This window comes from Coloeus monedula, assembly GCF_965178545.1.
Source record: "Coloeus monedula genome assembly, contig: HAP1_SCAFFOLD_84, whole genome shotgun sequence".
Classification (NCBI taxonomy): Eukaryota; Metazoa; Chordata; class Aves; order Passeriformes; family Corvidae; genus Coloeus; species Coloeus monedula.
Window position 1 is genome coordinate 129,795 of NW_028120815.1, and position 11,974 is coordinate 141,768.

Consider the following 11,974-nt stretch of genomic DNA (forward strand, 5'->3'; position numbering starts at 1 on the left):
GAGCGGCCGCGCCGCCTGTGTCCCCGGCGGGCCCCGGGAGGAGCCGAGGCCGGGGCCGGGGTCGGGGTGGGGGTCGGGCTCGGGCCAGCTGGAGCCAGGGGCTGGCGATGGTGCCCAGGAGCCAGGCACTGATGCCCGCCCAGCAGCGCCACAGCCAGGACGGCGAGAGCCGGGCGGAGGCGGGACCGCGGCGGGACGCCCGGGGGCGGGGAGGGGGCAGCCCCGCCCGGGGCCGGGGGCGGGCCGGGGGCATGGCCCGGCCGGGCACGGGGAGAGGGAGGCCGCGGGACGGGGGGGTTGGGGAACGAAAGGGAGAGCGGGAGAGGGTGCGAGACCCTGGGAGAGGGAGAGGAGGAGCAGGAGAAGGGACTTAGCAGAGGGTTCGTGGACTCGCTGCTCTTCTGCTGCTCTTGTGCTGCTGCCGCTGCTGCCGCTGCTGCCGCTGCTGCCGCTGCTGCCGCTGCTGCCGCTGCTGCCGCTGCCGCTGAAGCGCTGGGAGCGTTTGTCCGCGTGTCCGTGTGTCCGGTGCCCGTGTGTCCGTTGCCCCCCGCGCGCCCCACGGCCGAGCCCCGCGCGCCCCGGGGCAGCACGGGCCGCTCCGCTCCGGGGCCGAGGCGGAGTCCCGGAGCATCTCTTCCTCCCGCAGCCACAGCAAACCCGCTCGGCCTTTGGGAGCATTTTTGCACACGTTTCCCTTTGAAGGGCTCCTCTCTCCTCCCATTTCCAAGGAGTCTCCCTGGGGTTTTGGCACCTGCAGCGACAGGGTAGCGATTGGGCTTCAAACTGCAAGAAAGACATGGAGGGGCTGGAGCATGTCCAGAGATGGGAATGGAGCTGGGGAAGGGTCTGGAGGACTTCTGAGGGGCAGCTGAGGGATCTGAGGGGGCTGAGCCTGGAGGAAAGGAGGCTCAGGGGGGAGCTGGCTCTCTCCAAGTCCCTGACAGGAGGGGGCAGCCAGGAGGGCTGGAGCTCTGCTGCCAAGGGAAAGGACGAGAGGAAATGGCCTCGGGGGAACCTTTGGGGTGGATGGTGGGGAAATTCTCAATCTCCATGTCTCGACAGAGCGGGAGAGGGGGAGGGGTGGGGCACGAGCTGGGGACACGGGGGTGGTGACGGTGGGCTGGGGACACGGGAAAGGGCACGGGAAAGGGCACGGGAAGCCAAAGCCCCGCTGAGCGCTGGCGCTGCGCTGGCACGGGGTGAGCCGGCAGCAGGGCCCCAGAGCCCTAAGGGACTCGCCCTGATGCCCGGGGAGTATTGATCCTGGTCTCTAAAAAATGTGACTCAATAAAATACCATTAAAAGATGCCTCCTTCTCCTTCTCCTTCTCCTCCTCCCCCATCCCTTCTCCTGCTCCCCCCGGGCCCAGCGCCCACCCTTGGCCCCCCGTTTTCCCAGCGCGGTCGCATCCCGCGGGAGGAGCCGGGATGGAGCCGGGGCAGGTCGGGCTGGGGCAGGGCTGGGCTGTGGGCCCGGCCTGGGAGCCCCCCACGCGCCCCCTCCTCAAATTCCCCTGGCGGGGGGCGCTGGGGGCGAGGGGGGGCGCAGGTGGGGTCCGGGTGGGGAGCGCTGGGCGCTGCGGGTCTGCCTGGCAACTGGTGAGTCACCAGCGCCGCGCGCTCTGATTGGCTGAAGGTTGTTCAGCGCCTTCTCTGATTCTCTGACACTCGCGGGGAATTTTGGTTGGTCCTTGGGGGCTGTGGGGCGGCTTGGGGGGGGGGTCTCTGCGCCTTTGGGGTTCGCTGGGTGGCGATTTGGGGTTGAGGTGCCTCCCAAGGACCCCCCGGGGGGGGCGACACACGGGTGACACACGGGGGTCCCATTCCCGATCCATCCTGGGGCCGGTTCCGCCCCCTCCACTCTCGGTCCCCGCGCGGGATCCCCCAAAGTCCCTTCCCACTGTTCCCCAATAAACGGGACCGGGGCGAACTGGGAAGCCTTCCTGGGAACACTGGGAGCAGCCGGGCAGGGGCAGAGTGACAGCGGGGCTGGGGGGGACACACGACCCCCCAAAATCAGTTCAGTGCCGCAGCGTGTTGTGCACAATTTCTATGCTGATAAGAGAAGGGGGTGCTTTTGGAACGTTTTCCTTCCTGACACGTCTGTCTGTGGGAGCTTCAGGTGCTTGGGCTCAGGGATACGGAAGGTGTGTGAAAGTGACTGGGCTGCGAGAATCATGTTGCACAGGGAAGAGGGAAGGTCAGCAAATGTTTCCTGTCCTGGCACATGTCTCAGTCTGAACTGCAGCTGGAGATGCTTCACTTCCACCAAGGACTCTGCCACCTTGCGAGAAGGATGTGCTAGATGGAGTTGAGAAAGAAAGTGCGTATCACGAGCTTGTTTCCTCTAGTTCCTAGACAGCAAAGGGGCTGTGAAAGGCAGCAGTGGCTTTTTGTTCTAGGACTTTTTCTTGACAAGCAGCTGCTGGATGTTAGGAAGGGCGTTTGAGATATGCAAAAATGAGAGGGTAAGATGGTACACTGAGCTTGAGAGAAAAAGCCTATCTTCAGGGATTTGGATGCATTTCAGAGGCTGTGAGTTCCATGCTGAGCAGCTGATGGCACAGAAAAGGTTCTAAAGAAAGAGGCCGTGCTGGAATTGCCTTTTCTTTTGCAGCCTAGAAACTGCACAGCCAACAGCAAAAACGATTCCTCCTCCTCTTTGCCTGCTCCATGCAGGATCCCATTCCTTTCTGTCTCCAAGAGGCAGGATGCACAGCCGAGCTCTTCCACCCACTGCTCGCACACGACTGGGGCCGCGCCAGCCAAGCGCTTGGCTTTTTCCTGGGCACTGTCAGCGCTCATGGAAACAAGCACACGATAGCGCTGCCCACTTGCAGGAGAAGGAATCACTGCGAGCCCAGCTCGAAAGCAGCCCAAGGGCAGAGGCAACTTGGAAACTTCCCTGCTCTCAAATCAACGGTATCAGGACAAAAAGATTTCCCTCATCTTCCCCTTGCAAGTGCAGACTCCTCTTTGCACCCACACTTCAAGAGCAAGATGAACTCCTTTGCCCTAACTTGCACTTTCCTTCTCAGCTCTAGGCACCATCCTAAGCCTTCCCTCTGCCAGAGTCAGGATCCAAAGACAACGGCACCAGGGACTGCTCACACACGAAAGGCACCAGGACAAAAGGCTCCCGAGCTTGGCCTTTGCATTCCCGCGGACAGCTCAACAGCTCTAAGCCTGGTGGGAGGAGCCTTTAGAATCACTCCAAGCACCTCATGACAAGGAGCTGCAGCGTGTGGGGATGAATCTCCAGCAGCCTCCTGCCCCAGAGTGTCCCCCGGGAGCAGCCATGCTCCAGGCCGTCACTGCCAGCTGCACAGCCAAAGGAGCCGGTGTTCCCCACCACGGCTGTGCCTGGGACAGAGACACGAGTGGCCACAGAAGTGGCCATGGCACTGTCCGCACGCTGTCCCTGCTGCTTCTCGCCCAGCCGTTGGCGGGGCACCAACTCCCAGCCAGCCACTCCTAAAGCCACGGGCCCACTGGGACACTGCGGGGGCTCGTGGAAGCCAGCGGCCATTGTGACCCAGCGGGGCTGCACAGAAGCCACGGTGCTTTGTGACCCGTGGCTGCCAGGAGAGCCTTTGTGATGCTGGGGACCTACACGGAACCCTGGCTCCACTGTGACACCAGCACAGAAGCTCGGGGAGCCCTGCAGACCGTGGGGATGCTGGGGAAGCTGACGGAAGCCTGGGCACCACAGTGACGCTGTGGAACCTGGTGGAATGGAGGGGCTACAGTGACACTCTGGGGCCTTTTGGAAGCAACGAGACCCTGATGGGAAGCCACGGGATGATTAATGCTGGCAGGAACCTGCTCCAGGTGGGCTCCTCTCTCCCAGCTTCCACAGGTGCTGCTAGGATGCCCCTGCGGCACTGGCTTGTCACGGGCTCACGGCTTCCTTTGGGAATGGCTCTGCTCCAGGATGGCATGCTGCAGAGAATGCAGGTAGATTTTGTGCTCCCTCCTGGCATGCAGGTGGACAAGAAAGCCTGATCCAGCCCCCCATCAGCCCGGCTGTGTCATTGGGGCAGGGGAACTTTGGCAGCAGCCCCAGCCCTGCTGCTGGTCCCGGCTGGGCACGCAGCTGCTGGGACACAGGTGTGTCCTGATGGCCGCCGTGTACTCGTTTGAGAAGGGAAGGACAGAGTGCATCAGTGAGTTTGGTGTGGCTTACATGCGGCAAGGAGAAGCTGCAGCCCAGAGCTGGCTTTCACTTGGAGAAGCTTTTGCTCTTGCGGGAGCAGCTGGTGGACATTTTCAACCGAGCTGCAGGAGTGAAAAGTGTGATGGCATGTCTATCTGAGAAGGAAGGTTCAGTGCCGCAGCGTGTTGTGCACAATTTCTATGCTGATAAGAGAAGGGGGTGATTTTGGAACGTTTTCCTTCCTGACACGTCTGTCTGTGGGAGCTTCAGGTGCTTGGACTCAGGGATCCCGAAAGTGTGCGAGAGTGACTGGGCTGCAAGAATCATGTTGCACAGGGAAGAGGGAAGGTCAGCAAATGTTTCCTGTCCTGGCACATGTCTCAGTCTGAACTGCAGCTGGAGATGCTTCACTTCCACCAAGGACTCTGCCACCTTGCGAGAAGGATGTGCTAGATGGAGTTGAGAAAGAAAGTGTGTATCACGAGCTTGTTTCCTCTAGTTCCTAGACAGCAAAGGGGCTATGAAAGGCAGCACTGGCTTTTTGTTCTAGGACTTTTTCTTTCTTTCTTTTTTCTTTCTTTTTTTTTTTATTGTTTCTTCTTACTTTGTTTCTTTTTTTCTTTTTCTTTCTTCTTTCTTTCTTTCTTTCTTTCTTTCTTTCTTTCTTTCTTTCTTTCTTTCTTTCTTTCTTTCTTTCTTTCTTTTCTTTCTTACTTTCTTTTCTTTCTTTCTTTCCCTTCCTTCCTTCCTTCCTTCCTTCCTTCCTTCCTTCCTTCCTTCCTTCCTTCCTTCCTTCCTTCCTTCCTTCCTTCCTTCCTTCCTTCCTTCCGAATTCCTTCCGAATTCCTTCCTTCCTTCCTTCCGAATTCCTTCCTTCCTTCCTTCCGAATTCCTTCCTTCCTTCTTTCCTTCTTTCCCTCCCCCCCTCCCTCACAGGCTGCTTCTCGCCACATTGAAGGGGTGCAAAGCAGCAGGATCCCCTCCCAGTTGGGGTCCTCTCACCCTCCCAAAATGTGGGGACTTCACCTCAGCCACCCAAATTGCAGGGGGTTTACGGCACCTTCCCCAAATTCACTGCAACTTCCCAGAAGCCACATAGAGGCCCCAGAATTGTCAAAAAGCAGCAGGAGCCTCCCCAAAAGCAGCTCCTGCTTTCCCTCCCTGAAATGCCCCACTCCAAGTGCCCAAACCACCCCATCAATCCCAAACTTCAACCAACCCCCATCCCATCCCATCCCACCCCTCCTGGACACCAATTCCCCTTCTGTGCTTCCTGACTCGCCACAGCCTGGCCTTGGGGCTGACGGATCAAGCCATTTGGGGCTGCCATCGACACATTGGGGCTGGCATTGAGTTGATTGGAGGCTCCTGCTCAATCCCTCCATCCCAAATGGGAGCTTGGAACCTCTCCTGAGCCCTTGCTGTGCCCATGGGCTCACCTCAAGTCCCAAAATGAGAGCCAGGGCCCCACAGCCCATTCAGAACCTCTCAACATTGCCACAAACAGCAGCATCCTTCCCAAAATGGGCTCCCTGCATCCCTGACCATAGGTCCCCCTTCCAAGTACCAGAGACCCCCTCTCACAACCCCTCCCAAAGCATTGGGGGGACCCCAAAACTGCCTCAGGAACGGGACATACCCTGAGATCCCTTCAGGAATGTGGGATACCCCAGAACCCACTGAGGAACGGGGTCCCCGGGGCCTCATCATGCGCAGCCTTCAGCTGTCTCAGGCAGAGCCCATCCCGCCCTCAGCAGCCCCAGCCCAGCCCAGCCCAGCCCTCCTGGGCAGGAAGCCCCAATGGCCGAGCCGGCCTGGGACACTTGCAGGGATGCGGGGGCAGCCGCAGCTTCTGGGGCCAGCCTGGGCCAGGCCCTGAGCGCCCTGCCAGGGAACCATTGCTGCCCCACATCCCATCTCAGCCTGCCCTCGGGCAGCGGGAAGCCGTTCCCTGGGGCCCGGCCCCGCAGGCCCTTGGCAAGAGTCTCTCTCAGCCAGCAATTGCTGCTCCTCCCTGCTGCGGGGCCCAAGCTGCAAGTTGATTTTCTGCCGCTGGCCCCGGCCCAGCCCCGAGCCAGGGCCAGGCCCTTGCCCTGGAGCTCTGCGGGCGCTGTGGAAAGCTGAGAGGCAGCTCTGGCTTCTCCACTTTTCCTGTGCTAAAGCTGCCTGGCAGAAGAAATGGAGGGACAGCTCTGGTGGCACAATCCCTCCCGGCCCAGGGCCCAGCGCTGGGAAGGTCTTTCCGTGCCGAGGCTTTGCTGCGGCCAAGGAAAGCTCCTGGCTCAGGGTCACCTTTCCTGCTGGGCCAGAGCCCCCGAGTGGCCCAGCAGCAGCAGAGAATTCCAGCACAGCCCCGGCACGGGCAGGGCGGCCCTGGGCGGGCTGCGGGAGCCGGCAGCGCCTGAGCTCAGAGCAGCTGAGCCCGGGGGCTCTTGGCCAAGGCCGAGGCCCAGCGAGCATTTCTCAGCTCGCAGGGCGGCCTGGAAAGGTGCTGGGGGGGATCATTCACCCCCCAGGGCGGTCCCAGTGGCTCCCAGGATTTCCATGTCCGTGCTCCCAGCGCTGCTCCCAGCCCTGATCCGTGGGGATGGCAATGTCCCGCTCCCTTCCCGGGGCAGGCTCACACCTGAGCCAGGTGTGCAGGGCAGGACCTTGCCCTGAGCCCAAGCCCTGTCCCCCCTGCAGGATCTGCTTCCCATCGGCCTCTTCCTCCTGCGGCCCCAAGCCCAGCTCGGTGCTGAACGAAGGGCGCTGGGCCGGGGTCATCCCCCGGCGGGGGCTGCGCACCCCCTCTGCCCCCTCCCCAAATTCCCTCCCGGGGCAGCAGGGGCTGCCTCAGGAGCCCTGTGGGCAGGGAAAAGGGGGTGAGTCCGGGAAGGGGGGGGTTCACACACGCTCTGGGGGGACACACACGGCTCCTGGGGACCCCCCCTCACCTTCTCCTGCAGTGCCAGGACGATTAACCCCAACATGGAGCCCCTGACCCCCAGCAGCATCTTGGGGGTGGGGTCTGGTGGCGAGTTTGGGGGTCTGGGGGAGAGAGCACAACTGCCCTAAAACCCCCTCCCACCCCCACAGCCACTCCCGGACCCCTCAAACCACCCCACAGCTCCCGGCCAGGAACCCGCCAACCACACTCTGCATCATAAATGACCCCAAGAACCACAAAATTCTCTCCAAGCCACACAGCCCAGCCAAGATCACCAAAACTCTCTCAGAGACCACCCCAAAAGGCCCCTCCAAGCACCACAAATGCCCTCAAGAGACACAAAAGCCCCTCCGAGTCCCCCAAGGAGCCCCCAGACACCCTCCCACCCTCCCCCATAGCACTGACCAGAACAGGCTGGGGGATAGGAACATCCACAGCCCAGAGCAGCTCAGGCACTTCAGCAGTGATTTGGGCACTTTGGAGGTCACACCCCAAAGGGGGAGACACAGGGCAGGGACAGGGACAGACAACTGGAATTCCTGGAGAACAGATGGGCTCAGGTGGACACCTTCGGCCAGCACAACTACGAGATTGTGGCCCCAATCTGGCTTCACAGCCCCACAACACTCAGATCCTCCCGAATATTCCCCTGAACAGTAAAGTCACCCCCAAATTCCGGTAAAATGGTGGAACTTTAGATCTCTCTGTTTAATTTCTTTATTTTTACCCCAATTTTGGTTGTTTCAGTAGGATTAACACAGAAATTACTTAGGCTGCAGAAGATCTCCAAGATCATCCAGGGTTGCTTGATACCACCAGAGAAAACAATTGGACAGAGCAGATGAAAATTTTAGGGTGTAAAGGTAAAAAATCAGCTCATCCCAATGGATCTCCAATGTTGATCTGAGTCCCGATGGATGTTCCTGCCCCTGCGTTCACCCAGGTGCCTACGGGGATCCAGGAGAACGTGGAGAGCACCAGCCAGGGCTCTTCCCAACCTGGATCACAGGGAATGTGGGTCACCAGGGCTCTGCCAAACGTGGCTCCTCTGATGGGAGATGGAGTTGGAGCAGAGGACAAAGCTCTTGCCACAGTCGGGGCACTCGCAGGGCTTCCCTTAGCGGTGCCTCCGTTGGTGTTGGGTCAAGTGAGAGCTCCTGGAGAAGCTCTTCCCACACTGGGGACACTCGTAGGGCCTCTCCCCGGTGTGGATGCGCCGGTGGGTGACGAGGTGGGAGTTTTGTTTGAAGCCCTCCCTGCAGTCGGGGCAGCGGAAGGGCCTCTCATCCGTGTGAATCCGCTGGTGCTTGAGGAGATTGGAACTGCTCTGAAACCTCTTCCCACACTCAGGACACTCGTAGGGCCTCTCCCCGGTGTGGATGCGCTGGTGGGTGACGAGGTCAGAGTTGTACCTGAAGCCCTTCCTGCAGTCGGGGCAGTGGAAGGGCCTCTCATCCGTGTGAATCCGCTGGTGCCGGAGGAGAGTGGAGCTGGTCTGAAACCTCTTCCCACACTCCCCACACTGCCCCACTGAGGCACTGACTTCCTCCTCACCTGCCTGGGGCTCCCGGGGCATCTTCCTCTTCCTCACAGCCTCCTCCTCCATCTGGTCAAGGGTTGGGAGTGGGAAATCCTGGTTTGGGGAAAACAAGGGATGAGTGTGTTGGGTTGGGGCTTCCTACTGCTCAAGTCCATCTCTACAAGTCACTGGTGTCCATAAAAACCAACAAGAAATTGACAGTGACTCCAAAAGAATCCTCCAGGAGTCCCCCCTTTCCAGTCTCCTCACTTTGGGTTCTGGGGGTCCCCCTTGTCAGGGCTGCTGGGGGTCCCGTGGGTCCTGGGGATCCCCCTCTCCGGGGTCCTGCTTAGGGATGCTGGAGGGCTTTGGGGGTCCCACAGGTCCCTATTTTCCTGATTCTACTTCGGCTCCCAGAGGTCCCAGGGTCCCCTCTTCAGCCTCCCTCCACTCCAGGCACTGGGGGCTCCCCCCTCTCCTCACCACCCCCTTTCAGGGCTGAGGGGTCCCAGCCCCACCTCATCTCCAGGCCCCCCCACCCCTCCAGGCTCTTTGGGGTCCCCCAGCTCTGGTATCGTCCCTCTCTGCTCTCCTCACTCCAGGGGTCCCATGTTCCAGCCCCCAGCTCTCCTGGGGATCCCCAAAGCCAACGTCCAACCCTGCAAGTACCGGGTGATCCTCACATGGACCCCCAAGGGGCAATTATGGCTCAGCTTTGGAGTCCTGCAAGACCCACATATCCCCTCTGGCCCAAAAAATCCCTCCCAGGGACATGCAAGGACATCTGGGGCTCGATTCCAGAATCTGCAAGCTCCAAACACCCCTCCAAAAAAACCCCTCCTGCTGACCCCCCCAAGGGGCAATTATGGCTCAGCTTTGGAGTCCTGCAAGACCCACATATCCCCTCTGGCCCAAAAAATCCCTCCCAGGGACATGCAAGGACATCTGGGGCTCGATTCCAGAATCTGCAAGCTCCAAACACCCCTTCAAAAAAACCCCTCCTGCTGACCCCCCGATAGATTTGGGGTGAGCTCCCCCTCCCCGCTCACCTGCAGGATGGGGGGGAAGATGCTACCGGGGCTGGGGGTGCTGCGGACACAGTGGGCGGGCGGTGGAACCTCGTGGTTCTCCAGCTCCTCCTCCTCCTCTCTCCCTCCTCTCCCTCCCGCTCCTCCTCCACTCCCACCCTGCCCCCCCTTTCCCACCCCCTCTGCCCCACGGCTGCCGCAGCACCGGCTGCTGTGTGGGGGGAGCCCCGATCAGCCCCAGGCATGGACAGGGGGGTTGGGGACCCCCCCAGTGCGGATCCCTCCCTTCCCCAGAGCCCCAGGGAATCGCTCCAGGGATCAGGTGCTGGGGGACAGGGCTGGACCCCCATGGAACCGCTCTTCTTCTGCCCCAACTCCACCTTTCCCTCCCCTCTCCTCCCCTTTCTCAGCGTTCCCCCAATCCACAGCCCCATTCCAGCTCAATTTGGGTGTCCCAGCCCCCTCCCGCTTTGTTTGGGGCTCCCAGCCCCCTATCGCCCCCCCCCCCTTCTGCACCTTCCCCATCCCCAATCCCCACCTCCCCTCCCCCGGCCTTGGTTTTGGGGGTTCCAGGCCCCTCCTGCTCACTTTGGGGGTTCCATTCCCCATTTCGCTCAATTTGGGGTCCCAGACCCGCCCCCTTTCTCACCGCTCACCCCGCGGCCGGGGGGGCTCCCAGCACCACCAGTGCCACCAGTGCGGCCCCAGCTGCCCCCACCCGCCCCATGCCCAGCGCCGGGCGCTGCCCACAGCCCCAAAGCAGCCGCGCTGTGCCCTGGGGGGTCCCCAGAGCGGCCCCGCCCCGCACGGCACTGGGAGCACCAGTCCGGACCAGTGCGGAGCGCGGGCGGGCGGCATCAGCCGTGCCCGGGCAGGGCCGGGCCCCGCGGGGCTCCCGCCCGCACTCGGCCCCCGCCGGGACAGCGCGGGGGGGCCCGGCCTGGCCGCCCCCACCTCCCCCTCCCCAAATTCCGCTCCGGGGGGCGCTGGCGGCGGGGGGGGCTCAGCTGGGGCCAGAGCTGCCGGAGCCACGTGTCCCCCGCTGCCGGCACCACCCCCTCAGGATTAGGGGTGCCCCAAAACTCCCTCCGAGCTGCCGGATACCCCGCACGCCCCTCAGGAGTGGGGTCCCCCCGGCCTCATCATCCCCAACCTTCGGCTGCCTCAGCCCAGGCCCCATCCCGCCCATCCCCCTCCGCCACACTTCATCCCACCCCCCAATCCACATCCCACCCTTCCCGGGCCCCATCCCGCCCCATCCCATTTCTCCCGGCAGCCGCCACCGGGACCCCAAAAACCCCGCGTGCCGGGGGCTCCCCAATATCCCCCAAGGGGCATTTCCGACTCACATTTGGAGCCCTGTAAGATCCAAACATCCGCCTCACCCCCCCGCCCCACCAAACCCCCTTCCCCCAGGAACCAACAAAGATATTTGGGGCTCGGTGCTGGAGTCCTCCAAGCTCCAAAAATCCCCTCTCCCAAAAATATCCCCAGTGACTGCCCAAGATATTTGGGGCGAGCTGTCCCTACCCGGTCACCTGCGGGATGGGGGGAGCCGAGAGCTGCGGACACAGAGAGCGATGGATGCACGTGGAGGCTCCTCTTCCTGCCTCCTCTGTCCTGCCTCTTCCTCCCGCTCCTCCCCTTTTATCTCTCCTCTTCCTCCCGCCCCTCCCCTTTTATCTCTCCTCTTCCTCCCGCCCCTCCCCTTTTATCTCTCCTCTTCCTGCCGCTCCTGCTCCTCCATTCGCCCTCCCCCCTCGCTCTTCCTCGTCCTCTCCTGCCCCTCCCCCCCTCCTCCCGTTGTTTGTGGCTCCCATCCCGGCTTTGTCTGGCATCAGCCCTGGGGCCGTCCCGTGCTCAGCAGCAGCAGCAGCAGCAGCAGCAGCATCCTGTGCTCTGGCAGCACTCGCTGCTCCTTAGGGAAGGCTTTGGCATTTCTGCCGGGCACAGACACTGAAGCTCACCCCGACCTGCCCCGCTCCCATTGCTGTCCCCTGAGCGCTGGGCAGCTGCTGTGCCAGGGCAGCCAGAGACACAAACGAAGCCAAGTCCAGCCCAGCTGCCCGGGCTGATGCAGACGAGCCCCAGGGCCGAGGTCCTGCAGAGCCCCACGGAGCCCTGGGCTCCTCGCTGGGAACGGGCTGTGCTGCGGCTGCCACAGCGGCCACAGCGAGTCCTGGGGCTCCCCCGGCGCCGCTGCAGCAGCACCCAGGTTCCACCTCCTGTGCCAGGCCCTGGCCAGGGGCCATCAGATCCATGGGCTCCGTGCCGAGGGGGAACACAACAACAGTGGATCGGATGCAGCCCCCAAGGACCTCGAGCAAATCGTGCAGGAACATC